We start from the raw sequence: 12730 nt of genomic DNA, 5'->3' as shown, positions 1-12730 counted from the left end.
CTGTCATCCTTTCTGCTCAATTAGGAAAAGAGCTCTAGGGGAAGGAGAAATCACTGCTGGCAGGCACAGAACCACAATGTGTGTAAAGTGTGAAGATGCAAGTAGAAATTGTATTTGTTAAATCTGAGAGAAAGACTGGAGAATCTCAGTAAACATCAGGTTTTAAAACACTCACACTGTCTTATTTCCTTCATCATGTATGTTCTCCTTTCCCATTTATTAATATGTGTGCTCAATGTATAGAACATGATACACTTTTGGGAAAAAAAACTAAAACTGAAATTGGTCAAAGACTTAAATACAAGTGTTAAACCATAACATCACCACTAGATTTAAAAAAAAATAAGAGCAGAGAAAGAGAGCTATTTGAAATTCAAATGGCAACCAAATTATTAGATATGACATCAAAAGTACATGTAGTTGTGTTTTTGTTTTTACTCTTTGTAGGTTTGCCACCTAGCTCCCAAGTAACTGCACAGTAACTTATTCTTACTTATGAATGCCCAACCTTATTAGCTTGTTTCTAGCCAGCTTTTCTAATTTAAATTAACCAATCTCTTTTTTTTTCTCATTTGCCTCCAGGCCTTTGACCTTTCTTTATTCTATATGTCTTTCTTCCCTTCATACTCCATGGCTGGTCATTTTGGCTAGGTGGCTGGCCCCTAGCGTCCTCCTCTCCTTCTCCTTTTCTACCTCCTCCCTCTTCCCTAGATTTCGCCTCCTATTTATTCTCTTTGCATGCCAGCCCCACCTATCCTTTCTCGTGCCTAGCTAGTAGCCATTCAGCTCTTTATTAGACCAATTCAAGGTTTTGGACAGGCAAAGTAACACAGCTTTACAGAGTTAAACAAATGCAACATACAAGTACGCAACATATTTTTGCATCATTAAACAAATATTCCACAGCATAAATGAACATAACACATCTTAAACTAATATTCCACAACAAGTACAGGCTAAAGGCAAAAGAAAAACAAGTCAGTGCATTCAGCATAACACGTTCTGCACAAAAGAAGCAAAGGAATAAAAGGCATAAATAAAGAATATCTACAGACCTGTGTAAGAGCAGTAGATGCAGCTCTTTGAAACACTGAAAACCTTCATGCAAAGTCAGTCCTGTTGCTTATAAGCTAAGAAACCTATTTTTTCTTCTGCCTTTACAAGAAAATTAAGTTGAGGTCATGGGTACTTTTCCCAAATAATTTGAGGGCTATACTGAGATCAGTGCCTAAACACTTAGCTCCGTGTTAAAATTAAAAAAAAAAAAGATTCTTTTCAGTTTAATGAGGAAGCATATAGGATGTCTTATTCTTATGGAAAAATTTAAAATCTGAAACCCTGTATACTCTGAATTACTTGAACATTTGGTCTAGGCTTTCTCCATGATGACATATTTGGTCAGTCATTTGTCTTTGGGTAGTATCTGTCGCTTTAATATCCAAATACAGATTGAAATAGAAGAGTCGTTGTCTCCACCCACTCAGTTCTCCCATTTATAGAAGATAAATGCAGTTATATGGCTTATCACTACAGAAAGAATATGAACAAATAGAAATATGCCAGGTGGTGGTGGCACATGCCTTTAATCCCAGGAGGTAGAGCCAGGCAGATCTCTGTGAGTTCGAGGCTAGCCTGGGCTACAGAATGAGTTCCAGGAAAGGCACCAAAGCTACACAGAGAAACCCTGTCTTGAAAAAAAATAAAATAAAGAAAAAAAAGAGGGATGTAACTGGTTATCTACATCATATCTTCAATATTTTCATAAATTCTTAATTAGCTTATCTTTACTTCTGCCTCAGCCTCCCCCCCCCCCCCCCCCCCCCCCCCGCAATGCTGGGATTAAAGGTGTTCACCATCATGCCCAGCACTTGGGATAAAAGATAGATTTGTGATAGAAGTTTGTATTATTTTTTTAGTAATTTTTAAAGATATATATCTTTTTAAAATAATGTGGTCTGGGGGGTGTCCAAGTAGGCCAGCGTTCTTAGATCTCCCTGGAAGCTAGACTTAAGGGCAATGAGCTACCCAATGTGGGTGTTGGGAATTGAACTCTGGTCCCCTGGAAGAGCAGTATGTTCTGCTAAGTCGTCTCTCCAGCCCTATACAATATAGTAATGTAATACAACCAAAACACAGCCTGGTAGCTGACTTTGTGTTGCATAGGAGACTGAAGCAGGGGGATCACAAATTCAAATATAGCCTGAGCTACATGTTAAGACCCTGTCTCAAAACAAACGCTAAGGATGTATGTCAGTGGTAGGGCATTTGTGCAGCATTATGTGGGCCTGGCTTAGGTCCCCAGCACCACCAAGTTAAGTCTTAAGAGCATATGATGAATCTCCTTGATGTTTAACTCTTACATCCATACAAAAACCTGCATGTAGGTACTTATAACACTTGTAATTCCTCAAACTCGGAAGAAAGCTAGCTATCCTTCAGTAAATAGAGCATATTTTAGAACATGCTTTCTATGTCTATTGTTGAACATCCTTTTACATGCTGATTAATCATCTATCACTGGTTGTGTGAAAGTGATGGTCTTTTTCTGGCTTTTCTATTAACATCTTTTACTCCTAAACAGCATGGCCCTTAAAACTTAGAGAACTATCAAAATTTTAAATGTATATTACTTTTTGTCAGTTTGTGTGTCGTATTTACACAACAAATATATTTAAAACACTGTAAAAACATAATTTAATTATTGATAGTATAAAGAATACTTTCTTATGGAAATGGGAATATTGAGTTTAAAGTTTCAAAGTCATTTTTAATAAAATTCAAGCTTTAAAAAGAAAAAAAAAAGAATATCTGCAGACCCTATGTGAGATAGAGGTTTATTCTTGAAAGTATTAAATATTAAATGTTATCAGCATACACGTGCTGAAAGAATAAATTAAAATACGCATTTCTGTGAAGATGTGCTTTACCCACAACTGGTAAATTGATCTTAAAAGAACTAGAGTTACTTGACATTAAAATCATTGAGGAAAGTTCCCATTTGGAAGAATAAAGGCTGTGGTGTGCAAGGAATGAAAATAGCTGCCCATCACTTTAGCTATAGAATTCAAGATTGGTTGAGAAAAGGAATGTCTATAATTATTTCATTAATATTGAAACTTAGAGGGAGCTACGCATGTTTCCTTTCAGTTAGTACAATTACAGTATTTTGAGATGTACCCATGCTGCAAAATAATACCACTGAGTCTCTTTATTCAGAGTAATCCTGTTTTTAATTAATGGTTTTAGGTAGTTTTTACAAATGACTGATATAAAAGTGTCAATGAAAAAATATGTGAAAAAAAATATATTTAACATTGGCTTCACACTAAGATACCAAAAATAATGGTGAAGGCACAGCATAACTTCATTGGGAACGTTTCTGAATGTTAGGTGTTAAATTGTGCTTGCGGTGGCAGAGGGTGGCCCCCCCAATATATCTCAAATGCAAAATTGAGAGTGTGTCACTGTCAAGTAGGTGGCGATAGGAAAATCCTTTAGTGAAGTTCCTTCTCCATTTCTCCCTCATCATCTTCATCATCCTGTTTTTGCATTATCAGTTCATAATTTTTTAATATGCTTGGTAGAGGAGTATTAACAGAGTTGTAGTTCCATCCTTTCTTCATAAAAAAACTTCCTGAGTATGCCTGGCATATCATAGCCCTTGTGTATAATGAAGTCCTTAAAGGCAATTATTCCATAGATATTTCAAGTACATCTGGCTTGCTAAAGCTTCTGCCTTGAAATTCAAGCAAACTCTTGGGATCAGTTATAGGCTCTTCACTGGCTAGCGCTTTGAGCTGATTGGGTTTCTGATATGGTGACCCATATTTAAACTTCTCCTTGGTGGACTTACAAGGATCATGTAGATTTTGGAGTTTCATCTCAAATATTGATGCCTGTTTGGAGAATCTGATGTTGTCCTTTCCTTTGCTTAACCCTCTGAAGTACTTGAGCTTGGAAGGAAGATGACAGATTTTCTTGTCTGCAGAGTCCTTGTAAGTTGGTTGGTAAGCATGGTCCATGTCGAATTCTTGCAATGCATCCGAGTTTCCCAGTGCTTCATTCCATTCATAGATACCGTCACTCCCTCTTTGTGTGTATCTATAATTAAGAGAGTCAATAAAATTCTTGTTTGTGGATGTGTTTCTAGGAAGTAAATTTCTTTGACATGACCTGAAATTCTCTGGATTCCCCAGGTTGAATTTTCTATGAAGGTGTTTCCCGTGCTTGCTCTTCTTATTTGCTTCCCTTTGATTTCCCAAGTGAGGCCACTTATGCAGATTCCAGCCATGTTTTGGCATCTGAAACAAATTTATGAAATGTTCTTCAGCATCATCTTTCATCTGAGACAAATGATGCAGCTTGTATTGGGTCCTTCTGCTTCCTTGCTGATCCATTGACTTTGAACAAAACAATTCCAAATCCTGGGGTGGCTTTCTCTGGCACTTCTTGGTGGCAGTATTGGGTGCTTCATGAGAAATTCTGGGGCAAAATGTCTGCCAGATGGTTCGTGACAGTATCTCTTCACATGCCTGATAGTCTCTTTTAAAGTCTTCCGGCCCCTTTACCCTATCTTAACATAATGGATACAAAGAAATTATGAACAGAAATTTCTATAAGAAAATAGTACACTGAGACTCTACTGTTTTTCAGTTTGTTAGAAAAAATAATTTCCGCTGGGCGGTGGTGGAGCACGCCTTTAATCCCAGCACTCGGGAGGCAGAGGCAGGCGGATCTCTGTGAGTTCGAGGCCAGCCTGGGCTACCAAGTGAGTTCCAGGAAAGGCGCAAAGCTACACAGAGAAACCCTGTCTTGAAAAACCAAAATAATAATAATAATAATAATTTCCTTCTGTCAGTTACTTTCTGCTTGGCTATATGAAATTCCACATACACAAACCGCAAAATCATGCTATATGTCTTATAAATGCTGTAACGGTAGACTAGTGCCCAGTCTTTCTCCAGCTCACTAGTTCTGTGGCTGGGCCTGCAAGTATAATAAAAATTTCTCCAGTCTTCATCAAACCCCTCCTCTTGGCTCAGGTAGATATGCAGAAGAGGCCAACACAAAATGAACTCAGTGGTGTTTTTGCAGATTTTTTGTCTCATAATGCTTTGTTCGACATCTTTTTTATCTTACTGTTCATTTGCTTGTATATTTTTAAATTATGGTTTCTGATTTTGTGCTTTTATAGGCTTGGAGCTTTTTCTTTTTTCTTTTAAATTCTATTTTTTAATTTACCTGGGCTTTTTGTTGTATTTTTTAAGAAAGAGACAGAATTCATGGAGTTGGATAGGTGTGGAGTATCTGTGCAGGAATGGGGAGGATAAACCATGATCGGAATGTATTGTAGGAAAACATGTACTAAGGGAAAAAAAAGATGATTTCTCAAACTCTCCAAATGCATCTTTGGCGTCTTGAAGATCTGCTTTCTGCAACATACAGAGGCCCCCAATGAGATTCCAACAATGCCAGCCCACTGGACCACTGGAACAACAGCTTGGTTGGACAGGGGGTGGAGGATCTCCAAGATAAGTGAGAAAGGGCACCATCTGTCAGTTTCTCAGGTACTTAATTGAAATGGTGCTCCAAACCTCTAGACAGCTGAGCTCTGGATGGACTCACTAGAGAGGACTAACTCACCATAAAGGCTACAAGACAAGATAAAGCCCTGGGCATGGATTTTGCTCTCCAGGCCCTTCCCATTGGACAGAAGAGAAAAATGATCCCTGTAGGAAGTATGTATGTCCTTGTGCTCACTAGAGAAATCAGGAGTGCTAAACATGCAGGCTTGCTGCTTCAAAGGGAGAGACGTATAGCCTGTTCTGCCCAGAAGACTGAGAACCATGTGGTTAATAACCTGGTTACCTCTGTGCTATCTGTATGGCCAGGACACACCGACTATCCCAGACTCTTACGTTTGTCTCAGCCAATCTATAATACTATTCTCCATAAGACCCATATCAGGAGCATTGCTTACCTTGAGCCTGATTTCCCAGTTAATCTACAAAACCTATCTTTATGGAAGAAGTTTTAACATTATTATGATGTTGTAAGCTTTGTTGTACACACAGCATTGAGTTAATTATCACCAGGAATTTTTTTTCCCAAAATGTGCTGTGTTTAAATATACCTGAAATAAACTACACAACATCAGACTCTTGAAGTTTGAATCAACATTGGCTACTGAGTCATGTTGAATCAGATTTTCTTCTTACCTCCCTTGGATTGACACTCTGCTGACCTTGGTGGTTGTAGCGATCCCAACAGATAGCCTCCTAAAGGGTCTTCACAAAGGAAGACAACCAGTCAGGGATCTTCAAAAAGGTGAGAAAAAATGGGAAGGAATGCTTTAACATTTGAATGAATGTATAAATGAATAAATGAACTTTTTCCCCTCTCTTGAGCACTAACACATGGAGGAAACATTGAGAAGGTCTGCCAGATAGCTCTATGTGTGTTGCGAAGAGCCCTTTTCCTACAGGGTTACAAGAACTTTTTGGTAGCAAATCAGCCACTTGCTCAGCTTGATCTAATGGTTTGTAATTTTTTTTACACCTGAATATTATTCTCTCTGTGCCCCAGGGACAACCTGCTGGTGTGTAGAATTATTATTATTATTTTTTTTTTTTGGTACTGAAACCTCAATTGAAATTTGGAACTTCTTTCTCCTAAGGATGCACTAAATCCTGATCAGACAGTTCTGGTCCATCAGTTAGTCTGAGGGTTCTAAATGAGTACAGTTTGTATCCCAAGTGTGCTAATTTAAAGACAATAGAATTTTATCTCTGAAAACTTAGGTATTTTATATAATTAAAGATGTAAATCCACTCAAAAGAGAAAAAGACCCCTGGAGGCCAGAAGAGAGGGTCCAATAGTGAGAGGTTGCTCTGGATTGGGAGCTGGAAGCTTAGGTGCTTAGACATTCCTGGCAGTTTCAGACTGGCACTGTCTAATTTGCCAAACCTCGGCAGCTTGGAGGAACTCTCATCATCAGGGACATGGTGGTTTCTGGGACAGCTCCACTGAGGTGGCTGTGCTTACTTCACCCCAGTCTTTATGGAAGGAATTTATGCAGTTCCTGCAGAACATCTAAGAGAACAGAGTAGCCTGTCCTCCTTAGGCCTCCCTCTTGGCCCTTGATAACAGCCTTGCCAACTAGGCCAGGCACTTCATGAGGGAGAGATCCTTAGTTTTTCCTGCTAGGGTGCGAAACTTGAGAGGATAAAGATACTAATACCTGCTCTTGCTGCTTGCATCTCCAAGCCTGTTTTCTCTAACTGAAATAGATTATATTCTCTTCCTTTTGGGGATTTCTTTGCACTACGACCACCATCTGCCTTTGCTTATGCACCATCAAGCCTGGATACTCTTTTTTTTTAACTTCTGCTATCACTTACAACAACATAGACAAACTCAGTGAAAAAACAGAATGATACCATCTTTTTTTTCTGAGTTCTTTATTCTTCAGGATACAGGTACTTAATCCAAGACTGTATGATGTAAATAACAGTATTCCTTCTGTTTTGTAATCCCAGAAACCTTACTGATAACTTTCCTTAAAGCAGAAAGTTCACCCTGAATGCTATCATGTCTGCCTCCTATCTAGACTGGAAAGTGTACTATGGACTTACAGCCTGAGAAAAAGGGTCAAATAAAACATTTAAAGAATATTGGAGGTTACACCCACAAAGTAACTGAAATTGAAGTGACTAAGGTAATGTCATCTTGTCCTGACTCCATTTTGTGTTGGATTAGGTGCTTCTCAATCCTCTACCCATCCCCAACAGCCACACCCACTTCGGCAACACATTTAGGATTTCTATGACCTTGATAATAATCTAGATGTATTAAACAAAATAATTAATGTTTATACAAACTAAGTATAAACTAAAATAACGGAAGATATAAGTCAAAACTAATTGTCATGTTGTGTTGAAATAACTATTATGTTCTGCCTAAACAAATGTTTCAAGGTTACTCTGACACCCATCTAACACTGATGTAATTGTGGTTTTTGCCTTTACAAATTATATACCCTTGAGCTTTGACACCAATAAACTTTGTGAGGCATTAGCTTGCTCTTAGTAGCTGGCAAAAAATTAAAGGACTCTTTTTTTTTTAAATTTTATTTTACAATACAATTCAATTCTACATATCAGCCACGGATTCTCTTGTTCTCCCCCCTCCCGCCCTCTCCCCTTCCCTCCAGCCCACCCCCCACTCCCACCTTCTCCAGGGCAAAGCCTCCCCCGAGGACTGAGATCAACCTGGTAGACTCAATCTAGGCAGGTCCAGTCCCCTCCTCCCAGGCCGAGTCAAGCAATCCTGCATAGGCCCCAGGTTTCAAACAGCCGACTCATGCAATGAGCACAGGACCTGGTCCCACTGCCTGGGTGCCTCCCAAACAGATCAAGCCAATCAACTGTCTCACCCACTCAGAGGGCCTGATCCAGTTGGGGGCCCCTCAACCATTGGTTCATAGTTCATGTGTTTCCATTCGTTTGGCTGTTTGTCCCTGTGCTTTATCCAACCTTGGTCTCAACAATTCTCGCTCATATAAACCCTCCTCTTTCTCGATAATTAGACTCGCGGAGCTCCACCCTGGGCCTAGCCATGGATCTCTGCATCCAGATCCCTCAGTCGTTGAATGGGGTTTCTAGCACGACAATTAGGGTGTTTGGCCATCCCATCATCAGAGTAGGTCAGTTCGGGCTGTCTCTCGACCATTGCCAGCAGTCTATTGTGGGGGTATCTTTGTGGATTTCTGTGGGCCTCTCTAGCACTTTGCTTCTTCCTATTCTCATGTGGTCTTCATTTACCATGGTCTCCTATTCCTTGTTCTCCCTCCCTGTTCTTAATCCAGCTGGGATCTCCCGCTCCCCCAAGCTCTCTTTCCCTCGACCCTCGCCCTTCACTACCCCCACTCATGTCCAGGCTGTTTATGCAGATCTCTTCCATTTCTCCGTCATTGGGCGATCCCCGTGTCTTTCTTGGGGTCCTGTTTTCCAGGTAGCCTTTCTGGTGATGTGAGTAGCAGTCCAGTCATCCTTGTTCCACATCTAGTATCCTCCTATGAGTGAGTACATACCATGTTTGTCTTTCTGAGTCTGGGTTACCTCACTCAGGATGATTTTTTTTAGATCCATCCATTTGCCTGCAAACCTCATGATGTCATTGATTTTCTCTGCTGAGTAGTATTCCATTGTGTATATGTACCACATTTTATTTATCCATTCTTCAGTTGAAGGGCATCTAGGTTGTTTCCAGGTTCTGGCTATTACAAACAATGCTGATATGAACATAGCTGAGCAAGTGCCCTTGTGGTATGATTGAGCATTCCTTGGGTATATGCCCAAGAGTGATATAGCTGGATCATGGGGGAGATTGATTCCCAGTTTTCTAAGAAAGCGCCATATTGATTTCCAAAGTGGTTGTACAAGCTTGCATTCCCACCAGCAGTGGAGGAGAGTTCCCCTAGCTCCACATCCTCTCCAGCATAAGGTGTCTTCAGTGTTTTTGATCTTAGCCATTCTGACAGGTGTAAGGTGGTATCTCAGAGTTGTTTTGATTTGCATTTCCCTGATGATTAGGGATGTTGAGCAATTCCTTAAATGTCTTTCAGCTGTTTGAGTTTCCTCTGTTGAGAATTCTCTGTTTAGTTCTATAGCCCAACAGTCCAATTAAAGGACTCCTATGTTCTTTTTTTAAAAACATTATTTCTTTATTTAATCTGAGAATCATGTACCCCAATTCCACTCACCTCCCAGTCTCTCTATATTCTCCCTTCCCCCTGCAGCAGTCCCCCAAATGAAAATTAAAACAAAATCAAAACAAAATAAATCAAAACAAAACAAGCAAACAAAAAACCAAATGAACAAAACAAAACAAAACAACAACAACAAAAAACCTCTTCCCTCCTTCATCTTTCTCACTTTTCCAACATCTCTTCATTTGTCCTGATGCAATTGGGAGCAGGTGTGTCACACAGTATACCCTTTGCCCAATCAGCTTTACTTGAAAATGTTCATGAGTCCTTGGTCTGGTTCAAGGTCTCTGGTTTCTGGTGTATCATCATTACTGGATCCTCATCGAAACTCCTCTGGAATATCCCTTGGCTGCCTCTAGTCATGGAGATCCTGCAGGACCAGTCCCTTCTAGAGCTCCAGAAGGTCCTAGATAGGATACATGTTAGGATGGGCCAACACCAGGACTGCCTGTGGGCCTGGATGGTAGTTGAGCTGGTCAGTCCAGGCACTGGGGCTACTCCCCCTCAGGTGAGAGGTGCAGTTGGCTCCTATATGTCCATGCCACCAGGGTCTGCTCTCCCCTGCCAATGGTGAGGGGTGCAAATATCTCTCCCAAGTGTGTGGGGGGAGAAGGTAGCTCTCCCATGAAGGTCAGGGCCAGCTCTCTTGTTGCAACATCCAGCGAGGGACAGGGTCAGCTATCTCAGGGCCAGTGAAGATCAGGGCCAGCTCAGCATGGCCCTCTTATTCCATCATTCATGGTTCGCATGGCCCTGAGAAGCAACAAGGGCCACAAACATCAACACAGACCCCAACTGCAACAGGACAAGGAACCCAGACATGGCTCTTAGCAGCAGCTTGGGCCCAGATATAGCATCCTGGCTCTGGGTGGAAGCACAAACCACTTAGATCAAGAGGTTTCTGGTGATATCATGGCTCCCAGACACCAACAAGGTCACAGGTTCTGGCCTGATCTCACCTTTCATGTAACCTTTGGTGGCAACACAAACCATGGCTGCAATGGGACCATGGACTCAGACATGGCTCTTAGCTGCAGCTCTGGCTTGGATATCACCATAGCATTGAGTAGCAGTGCAGGCCACTTAGATCTTCATGACCCCAGCTGCAGCATGTCCCTTGGCCACCAGCGTGCACTCAGGTGGCTGACCTGATCCCAGGCATCAACAGAAACCCTGGCTTCAGTAAGGTGGTGGACCCAGACATGGCCCCCAGCTGCAGACATCACCATGGCCTGAACGTCACCCCCTGGCCTGGATGTCACCATGATACTGTATAGCAGTATGTGCCACTGTATATCCCCAGATACAGCATGGCCCCTGGACATCAACCTGGTCCCAGGTAGGCCATCAGATCCCAGGCAACCACACAACCCTTGGTTGCAACAGGAGCTACACACATCAACTCAGACCCTGGCCCCTGTACAGCCGCAGACCCAGATAAAGCCCTTGGCAGCAGCCAGGGCCTGGATGTCACCATTTCCCCGAGTGGCAAGAAGGCCTCCCACCTCAGTCTATTCTTCACTGCCTTTGCTTCTTCTATTCTACCTATTTCCACAACACATGAACCATTCCACTTCCCTTTCTCTCCCATTTCTCCACCATATACTTGCTCATTATAATGGGACCCACCAGCCCTGTGCCACAAGGTGCCAGTAAGCCTGTGGATGTCTACCCACCGTCCCAGGTCTTGAAGACACAGGCTGGTCTTTGGGTGGCTTGCACCTGCCTGAGCGGGATCCTTTTATACTCTTAATTGGCCTAACTAGCACGATGGTCTGTTTCTTTCTCCCATGGAAGTCTTCAAAATCTCTCTTCATCATTGAATCATTGCATTATCCTCTAACTTGATCTCTTTATAGGAAGGAAAACGCTTGTAAAGTTTTTCAGTTTTTGTGCCCTGATCTGCAGGCACACATAAACTAGCTATGGATATACGCTTTCAAGACACTGGTCAACCTGTGTCCAGGCAGGGAAGATATCAAATTAGACATTGGTAAAGGCAGATAACTCTGTCAACTTGATCTTGCTTAATCATAAATGCTGATTTACATACATACATACATGACCTTATAAAATTTAAAGATAATAGAGGGTGACCCATTAAAATCAAGTGTTCTGTCTTCCACAGCATTCTAAAAGAAAATGCTTTCTGTCTCTTGTCAGTTTCCATCCAATCCAGCAAATATTCCTCATTGGTCATCTCTATGCATATTAAAATGGGATAGATGACTTAGGTCCAACTAGATGTCATTAACCTCAAAAATGATTCTATGAGCAAGGGGCATCAAGATTGTGATGGGGAAATCTTCAGAGACAACTGAACCAAGCTAGTAGGAACTCATGAACTTTAGATAAACAGCTATGGAGCCTGCATGGGACTGGACTAGGCCCTCTGCATAAGTCAGACAGTTGTGTAGCTTGATCTGCTTAATGGACCCCTGGCAGTGGGATCAGGATCTATCCCTGGTACATGAACTGGCTTTTGGGAGCCCATTACCTATAGTGGGATACCTTGCACAGCCTTGATGCAGGGGAAAGGGACTTGGACCTGCCTCAACTGAATGTACCAGGCTCTGCTGACTCCACATGGGAGGCCTTACCTTTTCAGAGGAGGGGAGTGGGGGTTGGTTGGGTGGAGAAAGCTGGGTGGGAGCTGGAGGAGGGATGAGAGGGCAATCTGTGGTTGATACGTAAAATTAATAAAAATTCTCTTTATAAAGAGAAAAACATATGAAAAATTAAATAAAATATTAAATTTAAACATTGAAAAAAAAAGAAAAAACACAGCTGTCATTCCAGACATCTCTGGACTCAGTAAGAGTAGGGCCCTGGAACATTTATCAGGAGGCACCTCCCATGCAACCTCTCCCTTGTTGAGAAGGCTAGGAATAAGGCTGAGTCTCATGGAGTCTGAGATCTCTCTGGGACCACCAATGAAATAATGCAAGTGAGATAATTACT

General features: G+C 41.5%; 1 pseudogene; it reads right to left on the bottom strand.

Moving 5' to 3' along the window:
• Nucleotides 1–3384: 3384 nt before the first annotated feature.
• Nucleotides 3385–10762, bottom strand: LOC131899997 (protein FAM47A-like; annotated as a pseudogene).
• Between the last annotated feature and the right edge of the window lie 1968 nt (nt 10763–12730).

The sequence above is a fragment of the Peromyscus eremicus genome, chromosome X (genome assembly GCF_949786415.1).
Source record: "Peromyscus eremicus chromosome X, PerEre_H2_v1, whole genome shotgun sequence".
Classification (NCBI taxonomy): domain Eukaryota; kingdom Metazoa; phylum Chordata; class Mammalia; order Rodentia; family Cricetidae; genus Peromyscus; species Peromyscus eremicus.
The sequence above is the reverse complement of the archived record's forward strand: the minus strand, read 5'-3'. Positions and strand labels throughout refer to the sequence as shown.